The 15,465-nt window shown below is 42.4% G+C and overlaps 1 protein-coding gene across 2 annotated transcripts in view; it reads left to right on the forward strand.

Annotated features, from left to right (window-relative positions):
- The window catches only part of KLHL29 (kelch like family member 29), a 633,192-nt gene that overhangs the window by 67,395 nt on the left and 550,332 nt on the right, over positions 1-15,465 (forward strand). For both annotated transcript variants that reach the window (XM_083178618.1, XM_083178619.1), the window contains exon 2: positions 10,906-10,993. The gene's annotated coding sequence lies outside the window, so the exon portion shown is untranslated. The remainder of the gene's footprint in view (positions 1-10,905; positions 10,994-15,465) is intronic.

Consider the following 15,465-nt stretch of genomic DNA (forward strand, 5'->3'; position numbering starts at 1 on the left):
CTGGCACTACTTGGTACATGATATGTAACTGGCACTACTGAGGACATCTGTAACTGGCACTACTGAGCACATGATATGTAACTGGCACTACTGAGGACATGATATGTAACTGGCACTACTGAGAACATGATATGTAACTGGCACTACTGGGGGCATGATATGTAACTGGCACTACTGGGGACATCTGTAACTGGCACTACTGAGCACATTATATGTAACTGGCACTACTGAGGACATTATATGTAACTGGCACTACTGAGGACATGATATGTAACTGGGGATTCAGTATGAAATCCCGGCGGTCAGGATCCCGGCGTTCAAAATCCCGATGCCGGAATCCCGACCTCCAAAATCCCGACAAGGGGGGGACGTGGATCGCCCCCCCTTGCGGGCTCGCTGCGCTTGCCACGCAGCGGGCCCGGTGCCTCGCTACGCTCGGAACGCTAATTTATTCTCCCTCCAGGGGTGTCCTGGACACCCACGGAGGGAGAAAGTGTCGGGATTTCGATGGTCGGGATCCCGACCACCGGGATTTTATCTGCATCCCGTAACTGGCACTACTGGGGACATAATATATAACTGCCACTACTGCGCACATGATATGTAACTGGCACTACTGGGGACATGATATGTAACTGGCACTACTGGGGACATGATATATGACTGGCACTACTGGGCACATGATATGTAACTGGAACTACTGGGGACATCTGTAACTGGCACTACTGGGGACATGATATGTAACTGGCACTACTGGGGACATCTGTAACTGGCACTACTGGGGACATGATATGTAGCTGGCACTACTAGGGACATCTGTAACTGGCACTACTGGGGACATGTGTAACTGGTACTACTGGGGACATGATATGTAGCTGGCACTACTGAGGACATGATATGTAACTGGCACTACTGGGGACATCTGTAACTGGCACTACTGGGTACATGATATGTAGCTGGCACTACTGGGGACATCTGTAACTGGCACTACTGGGGACATGATATGTAACTGGCACTACTGGGGACATCTGTAACTGGCACTACTGGGGACATGATATGTAGCTGGCACTACTGGGGACATCTGTAACTGGCACTACTGGGGACATATGTAACTGGCACTACTGGGGACATGATATGTAGCTGGCACTACTGAGGACATGATATGTAACTGGCACTACTGGGGATATCTGTAACTGGCACTACTGGGGACGTGTAACTTGCACTAAATATGTACAAGAAAATGATTGCTTGGCATTCACATTCAGTGCCTGAGATAGTACACAAACTTTGTTTCATGTGTTGAAACCTTGTTTTATGCACAAATAAAATATATTTGTGTGTATTTCAATGTGTTTGATGTGCTTATACAACATAAATACCTAGGAATACATCATTGAAATATAAAAATATTCTGAAATATTGAATAATCCGATATCCAAAATTCTTCCGGTCCTGAGCATTTTATATAAGGAATACTCAACCTGTATCTGCGTACAAGGAGACATAGGTCACATTCTTGCTATTAGTGCTTTCATGTTAAATAAGTATCGATTAATTATCAATGACTAGCACAAAAAAAAAAAAACTTTTCAGTAGTGCGTTTACTTTGCTTGGCTGTGACATTAAAGCCTAACAGTTGTGCCACACTCCCAGCCTATCACCGACACAGAGAATCCTCATTGCTATGCACCAGCGCTGCTTCTATTGTGTGTAGGCTACTGGTACACTTTTATGTACTTTAACTGGGTCAAACAATGCCCTTGTAAGCAGTTCTATGTTGTCTCTGCTTCTGTTACAAGGCCAATACCGATGATGTATTACAATAGAATCTCACCTCTTCAAAAACGGAAACAAGAGACTCACATGCTTGTCCTGACATCGGTTTTTTTCCCAGAGCCCAGGATGGATTTAGCCTCTTTTGTCTTTGTTTGCAGCTTCAAAAGGTTCCTTTTATCACATAAGGAGTTGTTTACTCGGAGAGAAGGTCTTACAGCCCACTGTAAAAGATGCACTTCTTAATAAATATGTAACTCACTATTGGACATTTTAATAAATACCAATCAATGAGTATTACTGAGCCATATAATAAAGATTTAAGTCTGTACAGGAAGCTACTGTATTATTCCTTTACAGACTGCGGCTTTATGTTTTTTTGGTCTTGAACATAGTTAACAGAAATGATCAATGAAGCCAAAGGAAGTTTGAAAGGTAATAACTGGAATGCTATGCTTGGATTTTTAAGCTGTGTAAGTGTGTGTGTGTGTGTATGTGTATATATATATATATATATATATATATATATATAGTGCCCGAAGCGAGCCCCGCGAGGGGTCGCGGTCTCATAAGAAAAACGGGTGCCCAGAAAAGGGCTGCAGAACAGCGCCCCCTGTCTTTCAGTGCCCTGTGCGCTGGTAGGTGTTGCACCTCCCTAGTTACGACCATGAAAATAAGTATTTCCTGGACACCTCAAAAGATGACCTCTTTCCTCTCTGACAAAGCCAATTTTGACCAGGATATGCTCTGTAAACGCATGCTGTTTAATATGCAAATGAAGACGACTAGCATGCAAAACAGACCAGCCAGCATGCTGATCACAGCAGCAGCTATTCGCCCCTTGCTTGCTATAAGTGGAGAACATGACACGCAGCCTACAGCCACCTCGCTGACCAAGCTGTTATTATGCCTTCTCACAGCCCTGCTCCCTCTGAGTGACATGCTGAGATAGAAATGGCATTAACTGCAAGGTGAAAGGGATTCTTCCGACTGATACATTTATGAGTTTTTGATTTCAAAGGATATTGTGTTCCGGCTGGCTCTGAATTTTGAAATAAAATACACGGGCAGTTCTCTCCTAGTGCAGATAAACTTTACTATTGCTGTGGTAAAAAAAAATTAAGTTCAAAAGCAATAAAACAGCGGCACTTTGTGTGTTTTTATCTATAGCGGACACATCAGAATGTTCCGCTCAAAATGTGTTCCAGCTACAACAGAGTTTTTAATAGTTATGGCCAGTGGTGTAAACAAGTTTGGTTGAATTTTTAATGAGCACAAGTGATGTATATATGTGTCTCGCGTTGGCCTAAACCATTGTTTCTTCATACCTCCCAATATCCTGCTTGCTAGAGGCGTGTCTTCTCGCTTGCGCTTCCTTCAGCTAGGCCACGCCTCCCGGTGTGGGATGAGTTAGGAGCGGGACATGTGATCACACCCCCGTTTCTCATGACACTCTGCCAACTGTTGGTTTTCCCCTGTCCTCTCCCGGATGTCTATGCATGCACTATGTGGGGGACAGCGGGAAAGTAACCAAAATGCCGGACGGTTGGGAGGTATAGTTTCTCAAATTTGCTCCCAAGGGAACCAAAACAGGGCATATTTTGGATAAGGGGTGCATTTACTAAGATGGGAGTTTTACATTGTAGTTCTTAATAATTTTTGCACCTTCAGAAGATAACAGATCGAATCTGATTGGTTGCTATAGGCAACATCTCATCTTAGTAAATTTACGCCTAATTGGCTGAAATTTAGGTGTAATAAATAATACCCCTCTTAATTTAATTTGTCTCGCTCTGAGATCCTACAGGATTAGATCACAACATACCCGGCCAGCAAAGAAATATGGTATCCGAATGATGGGTTGACCCTTAATATAATTAAGTTGACCGTAGATCAGTCGACCCCCGTACAAAAAGGCCGACATGGTCATTCGGGCAAAAGGTTAAAGGTCAGCCGTGTCTGAGTTGACAGGTGCAAAAAATGTCGGCGGTTGCAAATAGTCCACATGACAATATTCGGCCACATATAGCTGACACTTTGTTTTGCCATTTTTGTTAATTATTTTGACTTTTTTTTAATACTCTAATATCCATGAGGACTACATTTGGGAACAGTAACCAAGCCCAAACCTCGCTCGGTACGCGATGATGCGCGGTACACTTATTGGAATGTCACAGCGTCAAAAAATGATTGGGTTAAAAAAAAAAACTGTCGACCTTTTACATGTCTACCAAACTACCCTGTTGGCCGTTTGACCCTGTCGACCATATGGGTCGACCCTTTGATCTATACTAAAAAATGATGTATTATTTATCACACATTTGATGTCTCCTGTTCAGTTATAGCTGGTTGCTATGTTCTCCAGCAGGAAGCTGCAGATACTGTATACTGTATATGAGAAGGTTAAAGTGCTCATTTAGTGCACAGAGCTCTGACTTGGGTGATATGTCACATGACCATCCCCCCCCCTTCCCTCCGGGAGCAGACTTCATATCAGAGCCAAGATGGGATTTGGGTGATTACGGCTGCAGCTGAGACAGACTCTGTATTTCTGCTGCAGAAACTCCAATAAGTCGGGTACAGCAGAATGCTCCTGCAGTAGGTTTACTGCTAATTCGAAAACACCTTTCTGCGCTGGCATCCAAGCTGCTGAGGCAGAGGGGTGATTAATCTTCTATATACTCTCTGTCCTTGTGTACAGGTGTGTTAAGAAGTACTGAGATCAGATCAAGTGGGTGACATCAATTGGAAATATATTAATAGCTGTAGGGGTTTGGAGTTGTGACGCGGCTCAGTGCTCTGGGCCTCATTCGTGTTGCGCCACATCCGAGGCATAGGGGGCGAATCCTCTGTAGCGGTGCTGTGCCTCATGATTTGCCTATGTACTAAGCCTTGGCGATAAAGTGGACTGAGATAAAGTACCAGCACATTGGCCCCTAACTGTAAAGTTACAGACGGTGGTTGAAAAGTGACAGTTATGGGCTGGTTGGTAGCCTATGTCTGTCCACTTTATCTCTCTTGAGGATTAGTACATTGACCTTAGGGGCAGATTTATTGAGCCTGGTGAAGTGTTAATGTTGCAGTAGATAACTCAGCTGCCAATCATCGCCTCACTATTATGTTACAGACTGTGTTTGAAAAAATAACAGCTAGAAGCTAATTGGCTGCTTTGTTATCACCTTCCACTTTATCACTTCGCCAGGCCAATAGGAGAAACTGCTGACAAAATGGCTTCACAGACCGGCGGTTCCAGGAGGTGTATTGATAAAAGGGTCAGATTCTGTACAAACCCCCAACTGCGTGCGGCCTCTGCGATTTACAATTATGCCATGCGTCCCCATGAAAATACTGCTGTTCCCATTAGAATGCGGGCGGTATGAAGTCTTCCGGGGGCGAGCAGCTGACGTCACATGACATCAACCGCCCCACCTTCGTCCCAGCGCCCGCTGCACTCACTTAAATATTGCGGAAAATGCGAGGGAATTTGTCTTCGTAACACATCCCAGCTAGAATCACCCCCAAAATGTGTTGCAATTCTCCTTTAACCATTGGCTAAAATGATGCCTGGATAGCTAAATGGTAATTTATAGTCACAGGGCCAATGATATGTATTGCCTCAAAGCTATTTATTACAATTTGGTCTGTTGCTTGTTGGCTGAATCACCTGTACACGAACGCTAGCATTGCACGCTGCCATTTGGCCGCGTCTTCCTATGTACAATTGTATTGTTCCTACTTCTGTTTATATCATTATATTTTGCATAGTGATAATGGGAGCATGGGTATTAAGATTAATGGAAGCCTCCCCCCCCTTCCCCCAGTTATGCATTTGCCTTGAAATATGAAAAAGTATCTGATGCTAACAAGACCATCCATCAAAATCACTGAGCAGATGCTTGGGTTATTTAGCAATGTGTGTAATAGGTTTGCTCGCAGTAAAAAAAGAGGGGAATAAAAAAAAAAAAATAACTAAATTAAATAACCATTTCCCATATGAAACAAATCTCACGCACACAACGAGAAGTCACTTAGGATGACATACTGTAATTGTCACTTAGGACTTTCTCATATACAGAATACGTTTTGTACATCAGCCAGCTCTCACGCGCAAGCCTTGGGCGATTTTGTGGCGATAGTGAGATATTGTGTAAAAAGCCATTTAAACAAACCATTGATTCATTTAAAACACACATCTTAGTCTGTAATAGGCTTAATTTTATATTCCCCCTGTTCGTATTCCATAGCTCCCAATTTAAGCGGGTTGTTTCAATTCAAGGATGCTGACCGGTTTGTCCGGTGCACCGAAGAGTTGAGTTTTTTTCCTCCATTCGCTGTTGTACTGCTTAACACCGGTGACCAGTGGAGGCTTCAGAGGAGGAGCTGCAGCACAGTTCAAAATTCAAATAGGGGAGGTACAGCAACTGCCATTCCAAACGGACTCACTAGCAGTTGGTATGGCTCCGCTATTTGAATTTTGAACTGTGCTGCAGTCCCACCTCTGAAGGCCGGAACTGCTGGTGACCATAACATTTACAGGGTTTTTTGTAGGGATGGGGTTGTTGCTGGGGGAGGTGCTGGGTATTATGAATGCTCTACATGCCATTGGGGAACGGGTGGGGCATGTACAACTATCAGTGCAAGAACTCCTCTATGTGGAATCTTTGTTCCTCTACAATTAAATCTATCACCTTTCATACTTGTGGGTCCTTAGTTGAATAATAATAATAATAATAATAATAATAATATCTTTATTATCATAAAATGCTCACATACATGAACATTAAACGAAATTCAGTTGTGAACAAATACAAAAGATGAGAAAAAGACAATAAAAGTAGAACAATATGCAATTCAAGATCTATACCCGGAAAAAATTCCGACTAAGAATTTAAAACATGAACTGCTGTTGGAAAGAAGCTCTCTCTGTACCGTTTGGACTTACACAAGACCGAACGATAACGCTTGTTGGAGGGGAGCAAGGAAAACAGATCGCTACTAGGATGGGAAGAATCCCTCAAAATACTGTTAGTCTTCTTGAGAAGCCGGGATTCGAATGGTACATCATTTATTTTATTCTTTTATATACCTACCCCAGGTTCTTAGTATTAGGGGTACATTTATGCCCCTTTCAGACCGCACTTTGTAAACGGTATATTGCCGTTTTTTTACCGTTTTAAAACGGTAATCTGTGCGGTCTGAAAGGTGCAGGACCACTTAACCGGTTAGAAAATACAGTTTTTTCTAACCGGTTAAAATGCAGGGTCCTACCCGTTTCAGAACCGGTATTTTAGGCTTAAAATTGGGTTCTGAAACGGTATTTAGGACCCAGCCAATGAGCTGGGTCCTAAATTCAGCACAGTGAATATTTAATGAGCGCTCATTAAATATTCACAGCACTGGAGCCGCCCCGCGCCCCCCCGCGCGCGTGTCGACACCCCCCGCGCGTGTCGACGCCCCCCCCCGTGTCGACCTACCCCCGTGCAGCCGGTACCTCCGTTGTGGATCCCGGCACTGCAGTTCTGTATGGTCGGAAGCACTTATGAAAAAAAGTGTCTTTCAGAAAATGGCTGCCCCATAGGAAAACCTGTTTAAAAAAACTGTCTTTCGTATGGGGGCAGCCATTTTCCAAAAGTCACTTTTCTTATAAGAAACGTGGCAGGACAACATCACCGGGAGAAACATTGGGGCTTCACCACCATTTGAGCAGGATGCGTATGAGTCCTAGCGCCAATTCTCCGTGCATTAAGTTGTATTCAATCTGGACATTCTGTGGAAAAATGACAAAACAGAGGACGTTTCTGTACAGAATAGTTGGAACTTGCTTTACACCTATTCAGTCTTTAACATTTTTCCCAATAATCCAAAACAGTCCGCACAAATGGGCACTAATTCAAAAATGCAGTGCCCATTTCCGTGAAAGCAAAATCAGCTTTTCAAAGAGTGCAACGCAACTGGCCGTAGCCTATTATATGTGAGGGGCTTCTGTTGAGTGTTAAATACACGGCATTTGGGTCAGGGCTGGGGAAGGGACACGTATTTGGGATCACTCATAATTATTATACGAAACCATGGGCAAATATAATGTAAAAGTGGGGTACTTCTTCCACTATTTATGCCTTTGTCTTTGTGTATGATAAATAATACCATTATTCCATTGTGTTATAAAACAAAATACTCTTCATTTAGATACAAAGTATTCAGTTATGCAGTTGTCTAATTTACACACAGCAAATATGTTACAATTGGTTGTGCATGATTGAGCGCGTTACCTTTGGTCTCAAAGTAAATATGTGTCCTTATATAGTAGCTCGGAGAGAGATAAACTACCAACCAATCAGCTCCTAACTGCCATGTTACAGGTGGTGTCTGAAAAATGGCAGAACCTAATTGGCTGGTTTTCTCAGTCCCCCTTTATCTCTCTTCAAGCTTTGATAAATTCTTATCACTTAATATTAGCGCTGCTTAAAATGTTGTCTTCAACCCACCAAAGCAACAGTACAATGCAAAGACCACCGCCGCCTCCTAAATATGCCCCAGAGGCCACCGCCGCTTCTTAAGTATGCCTCAAGGCCACTGACATTTCCTAAATATGCCCAAAGACCACCGACTCTTCCTAAATATGCCCCAGAGGCCACCACCGCTTCCTAAATATGTCCCAGAGGCTACCACCGCTTCTTAAGTAAGCCACAAGGCCACCTACATTTCCTAAATATGCCCAAAGGCCACCACTACTTCCTAAATATGCCCCAGAGGCCACCACCGCTTCCTAAATATGCCCCAGAGGCCACCACCGCTTCCTAAATATGTCCCAGAGGCCACCGCCGCTGCTTCCTAAATATGTCCCAGAGGCTACCACTGCTTCTTAAGTATGCCACAAGGCCACCTACATTTCCTAAATATGCCCAAAGGCCACAAGTACTTCCTAAATATGGCCCCAAGGCCGCCGCCACTTCCTAAGTATGCTTCAAGGCCACCACCGCTTCCTAAATATGTCCCAAAGGCCACCACCGCTTCCTAAAGATGCCCCAATATGCCCCAAGGCCACCTCCGCTTCCTACATGTGTCCCAAAGGCCAACAGAGCAACATTTTGCTTTTTAAACAAGTATGGCCATATGTTTATGCTGGATTCTGGGGAGGGAGGGGGGCAGCATTCAGCTTCCTCCTGCTTCCAGGAGAGCTAATAATAATACAGCATGGAGAAACAATATAACGACAGGGACCTCTCCTCACCTCTGTGCCAGCCGTGGTGTTGGATTTTGGAGGAGCATTTGTCAAATCAAAAAAGCGCCATTATATTTCTGCCATGCAGGAGACGTTTGGAATAAATGAAACGGGGAAGAACATGAGCTCTGTCAAATGGACTCCTGTGGTTTATATTAGCCGAAAATTGTGCTGCCAGTTTGGTTTAGCATTTGCTGTCCCGATAAGTGCAGGAAAGTCTCCACTTCATGTACTACAGACTTCATTAGAAGAATTGTTATTTTTAATGAATTACCTAAATTTATTCTATTCCGTTCAATTCCCTCGCTTTGCCTTTTCTGTGTGGTCCCCCTTCCACCTCCCCCCCCCCCCCCTCCCCACACCCCCACCCCTCCTTCCTTCAGCGAACGTCTGTTATTGGTTAATCTACCTGCAGCCTGAGAGGTTTATATGCAGGTGCTGTGGTGAATTGTTAATTCCGAAATCTGGTCTCGCTGAAGCCCTCCCCATGTTTTTGATACAGAGAAGAAACAGATTTCTGTACCTCTGCCATATTAGCCTGTATACAAAATCGAACATACTGTACTAGATAGTTGTGTTCTCTTAAGCCATGTTTATTTTTATTTTGAGAACTGTCTTGTTCTCCGGAACTGGGGGGGGGGGGGAAATTCTACCAGGCTTACTGTTCATTTATTGGACAATCCAACTGGGATTTCTCTAGCAGCTGCTAATGTATTGTATACATTGGTTTATCCATGTAGCGTGCTAATGTGTCAGTCCATGCCGCTGAATGGAAATCAGCCAGAGAGCCCTTGCCAAGGAAAATTTTATAAAAAGTACTGTAAGGTGTTTTTCAAGCACCTACACTCGGGTGTGGAGTGATTGGTCTATTTGGGGGGTGGAGTAACTCACAGACAATGTTTAGGGTGAATAGTCATTGGATCAACATGCACAAGGTCGAAATGACAAAATGTCAAGGGACATAAAGTCAACATTGACAAAATGTCGACACAAGCAAATCGACGACATGAAAAGGTCAACATGAGGTTTTTTTACAGCGTCTTCAGGTCAGGTGCCACCCAATCAGAATCTGCATAGATGGTAAAAAAAAAAAAAAAAGGAGCCGTATCCGGGAAAAAAACGACGTCAACCTTTTTCAGTGTCGACCTTTTCCATGTCTAACTTTGGCTTGTGTCGACCACTGAACATGCTTTTCAGGGTGGATATATGTGGATATATATTAGTTGTATATTAAAACAGTTCTAAGCTTTGTACTTGTCTACTTGAGAGACTCCTGCAATCCTCTCCCTTTCCTATTTACAAGGATGGAAAAAGATTGTTACTTTGTTGTAACCGTGTTGATGCTCTCTTCCAAACAGTTAAACCAATGGGTTCACTGAAACTTATGTTTCGGAATTGGGGTGAAATTAATTGTTTAATATAACTGTAAAATCTTTATTTATATATTAACAGTTTCTTATATAACGCAGCAAATTCCGCTGCGATTTACAATTGGAAACCGTGATAAAACAAAACCGTAGTTACAGATATAGGGAAATTTACTAAGATGGGGGTTCTATTAAAGATTTACTGTTGCCCAGAGCAACCAATAAAATTATATCTATCTAGAACAGGCATGCCCAACGTTGGCCCTCCAGATGTTGTGAAACTACACATCCCAGCATGCTTTGCAATAGTTTTAGCATTCTCTAATAGCAAAACTGTGGCAAAGCATGCTGGGATGTGTAGTTTCACAACATGTGGAGGGCCAACGTTGGACATGCCTGATGTAGAAGGCGCTAAATAAGAAGTAGAATTGGATTAGTTGCTATGGGCAACATCCCATCTTAGTAAATTTACCCCATAGAGTCATAAAGGTAGGAAGGCCCTGCTCGCAAGCTTACAATCTAACTATATGCTTGCTCTTGTAGGATATCTGACGTCTGTGGAGCCCATCCTTGCTACTGCTGCTTTTCTGTTGATGGAACCAGGGGATCTTCCAGTTCAGAAAAATTACAGGTACTTGTCGTTGTAATTTTTTATATATACAGTATATTACATTTATTTAGTAAGTGTTGCATTTAAAAGTTAAGTGAAACACATACATACTGTAGAAACATAAGTGGCCGTATCATTAGACAGTAGCGAATGCAACTAATATTTTTTTACAATTAAGGACAACTACTAAGGGCATACCTCCCAACATGACCCATTCTAGGAGAGACAAGATGCTCCGTTCCTGGACTTCCATGCCAGTGGCAGTTGCAGAGTCGCAGGAATGCACCACTGTCTGAAATTCAAGTAGGGTGCCACACCTGCCAGTGAGTCCTGGACTGTGGTTTTTGAGGTGGCAGTTGGTGGGACTCCCCTATCTGAATTTTGGACTTTGCTGCAGCCCTGCAACTCTGCAAGTGCATACACATATAAGAGAGCACCACACAATTGGATGAATATTTGTAAAATGTATTGTTAATTAGACAATATATTAAAAATAAAATATATATGCATATATATACTTATAATAAAATAATATAAATTAAAAATTAAAAAAATATATACATATATTGATTGCACTTTCTGCTGAATTAATGTTCAATTCAGATATAGCCAAGTCCTGGAAAAAATATTAGAGATCCACCCTTTTAATATAGTGTCAATTGCTTAATGGGATTGATATTGTGATTCTCACCCTCAGTTGTATTTTTGGAGATCCAAAACTGCGGAAAGAAATTCCAATTGCTGCTTAATGCTTTTGATGTGGAGTCCACCGTGAAGAAGTGGGAGCCGGAACTTGCAGACGAGTGGACTCCACATCAAGAGCATTAAGCAGCAATTGGAATTGGAAGTGAGTGATAAACAACAAGCCAATCAGCTGCTACCTGTCATTTTTCAAACCCTGTCTGTAACCTGGCAGTTAGGAGCTGATTGGCTGGCTGTTTATGACTTCACTTTATCACATTTTCTAGCTTGATACATCTGGCTCTAGATGACTGAAGGCATCTCCAGCAGGAAATACCTTTAACCATTATTATTTAACTTGCTGCATGTAAATAAATTGTAACACGTTTGTTCTTTGATATACTATAGTCGTTGCTTTAAAGGCAGTGTTCCCATTCTTCTAACCGTCCATTGAGCCCAGCCAAACTACCTAAAAAAACAATAGTTGTACCTTCATGCGCAACAAGCCGTTTCCAATCCATTAACATCCGCCGATGTAGGTTTATCTGATGTCTGTAGTTTGGCTTGGTAAACATATGCTTGATGAGTTTTAAGTTTGCTAATGTAACTTTCTTGGATGGCGTAGCGAGCGCTGAACGAGAACGAGCTCCCACTAGCATTAGATTCCAAGGTGAAAATATTGCTGCCATGTACAGTAATTACTAAGTCGTTGTATTTTTTTTAATGAAAGAACATTTATGTTAATTAAATGTTGAGTTGGTACATTTTAAGGTAGTCGTTTTGCGAATCCTTGTGTATATAAACAATACCATCTGGAGTTGTTGGTAGCGATGGCACGGGCAAATTAAAGATGTTATATTTTTTTGTAATTAGTAATATAACTCCTCATTCAGCACCCGTAAAGTTCAGTATATATCAGATTTTATTATCTTGCGTAATTGCACACACGGAAAACCCAGCACACTTCTAATACCGAGAGAAGCTTTAGGCCCTACAGCTATCCAATCAGTGATTCCCGAATCGAGTGTGGGTTCAGCATTTCCGCACCGGAGAACCCTGTCTTTCTGACCTGTCAAACGCTGACATCCTCAGATTTGATGTATGTGAATATTGATGATGCATGAGAGTAGAGGAAAATAGAAAGATTGAAACTTCTGTTGGCGTTAAAGGATCAAGTTAAAGTTATATTCTGGGTAAAATTCATGAGCATTAGCACATCATCACTGGCATTTTTATAGTTTAATCGTGATGGCATAAGACAACGGATATAGGCTATGTATGTTTCAGAAGCTATACTGGAGGGACAGTAGGTGGCGCTGTGTTTTAAGCTTTTACTGTTGTAGCCTCTCTTTAATGTGTTAGTATACTGTTCTCCAGACCAGAACTTTCTTTTTTTATCCTCTGTTTTATGCTATGAATATCATTAAATGTATTTAGTGAGGTTAATCCCAGTCTTACCTGCTGCATTCTTCATGGTAAACAGCTTAAATCAAGCATGTCCAAACTGCGGCCCTCCAGCTGTTGTGAATCTACATATCCCAGCATGCCTTACCATCATTTTAGCATTCCCTAATAGCAACACTGTGGCAAGGCATGATGGGACGTGTAGTTTCACAACAGCTGGAGTGCCATAGCTTGGACATGCCTGACTTAAATGGTTCAATGAGTCAGCATGGAGCAATCGGAGCACTTTGAATGCTAGCTGTTTTCTTGTCAGGAGGGCGACTGTTTGACACCGGCCTAATAAAGTTTTGCAGAGAGCAGCAACCTTGTTTCAACAACATGAAGTTGATATTAGTCCTGGCTGCCGCCAAGCAGTATCGTGAGGGATAGGCAATAGAAACTGGTGTGAGCGCTCCAGTAACTATTTTCAGAGTTAACTGGTCATCTGAAATGTGCAGCTCACAAGTATATAGGTTAGGTATCCTTTTGGTATGTGCTATAGAAAAAAACTTCTTATTCTCAATAAGGGTTATAGTGTTCATTCTAGCACCCGCTATCTTTGAAAACCCATGCAGTTCCTGTTCCCTGCCTGGGGTGTCGCTGTCTGTTGTGGTATTTCTAGAACAGGTCTGGTTTGCATATCAGTGCTGATATACAGACCATGCTGTGCTAGAAGCACTACAGCAGACAGCGACACCACAGGCAGGGAAGAGGAACTGCATGGGTTTTAAAATATAGTGGGTGCTAGAATGAACACTAGGGTTATGTACTTCAGAAAAAAAGAACTCTGGGGTAGATGTATTAAGCCTGTGCAGTGATTAATTGGAAGGTGATAATGCCGCAGCCAATCAGCTTCTGGGTCCTTTTCAAACCCAGCCTGTAAGTTGACAGTTGGAGCTGATTGGCTGCTGCGTTTTCACCTTCCACTTAATCACTTCACCAAGCTTATTACATCTGCCCCATTGTGTTCAGCTCCTTTTTACATTTTTGTTATGATCACCGCAGTTAAAGTTGTGTCAAAAAAAAAGTCTTTGGTCCTAAAGGGAATGTTCATTTGGTTTAAGTTTCAGGAACTGTTGTAGTAGCGCAGCTTCGTCCCCACCCCCCCCCCCCCCTCCCCAGAAACGATGTTTCTTCGTGATAACTGGCAACTCCTCCAGTGTAGCAAAACAGGTGCACGTACACTGAAGCTAACTCCCCAGCTGCCTGCTGCTAAATGTGCTCATTGCCTCATTGTTGTGTATCTATGGATGGAGAGCTGCTCTCTGCTTCCTGCCGTCATTTCCCTCAGGGCTTCACCTGCTTGCTGATTACTGTGAGCTTCGCTCGTGTCCTGACTTCCATCCCGGTTTCTTTTCCAATTCTGCTTGTTTAACTTTATACCTGTGTCCGGAAACTAACAGTTATGCACAGAATGTATCCAACTCTGTAATGATCAAAGGTTATTGGCAAAAATGACAAAATATTTCAAACAAAACCTGGACATTCTTCCTGTATGAGATCTGTAGCTGTGCGTCATCACTTCTAAATTTCATGTTAAATGTTGTACAAAAATGACATTATAAGGATGCTGTGATGTGAGCCTATGATGGGTTTAGCAATTATAATATATACCAGTTAAAAGCCCCAGTCCGTATCTCCTTCCTCCAATCTCTTTCTTTACCGCTACCTCTCTCCATATCTTGCAAGTTTGAAAAAAGAGCAGTGTCCCTGCAGATATTGCTTTCACTTCCTGTTATGACATATTTTTTCGCACGCAAAGGAGTAATTTAATCCATCGAGTGTCCTCTGGAGTGTCTCTGGTGGTCACTGGTGGTACTTCACCTCATAGAGGTGAGGTGTAGCCTTTTATATATATGTACATATATATATACAAACACAGGGGGCCCAGCACTGTTTGTACCTCATTCTTGGGAGTGGCGAGTGTGTTGGTACTTCTGTATCTACACATATATATATATATATATATATATATAATGTGACTAGTAAGCAAATGCTTCGAAAGCTAGACTGCTATCTTGTGATTGCCTCTTTGTTTGTGCATGTGCGAGAGAGAAAGCTATGTCGTTTTACTCACTGCCAACAGATGGCAGTGTTTTGGAGACAAACAATCATACACTAGACCTATATATATATATCTTTATTTTGGGTAGCAAGCAACATACAGGTGATCACAGTATAGTACAAATGCTCTAGTGGACCCTACCATAGCCCACACCCTGGCCTATCGCAGGGGCAGCTAATCCAACATCAAGAGAATTTAACCTCTGCCCTGGAAACACTTATATCAGGAGAGCATCATCATTGGTTGCTCTACTTTTATTCCCTAGATGTACTGTATTGATAATTCTCCACCATTAATTGCTGTG

The sequence above is a fragment of the Crinia signifera genome, chromosome 3, assembly GCF_055691185.1.
Source record: "Crinia signifera chromosome 3, ASM5569118v1, whole genome shotgun sequence".
NCBI classification, from domain to species: domain Eukaryota; kingdom Metazoa; phylum Chordata; class Amphibia; order Anura; family Myobatrachidae; genus Crinia; species Crinia signifera.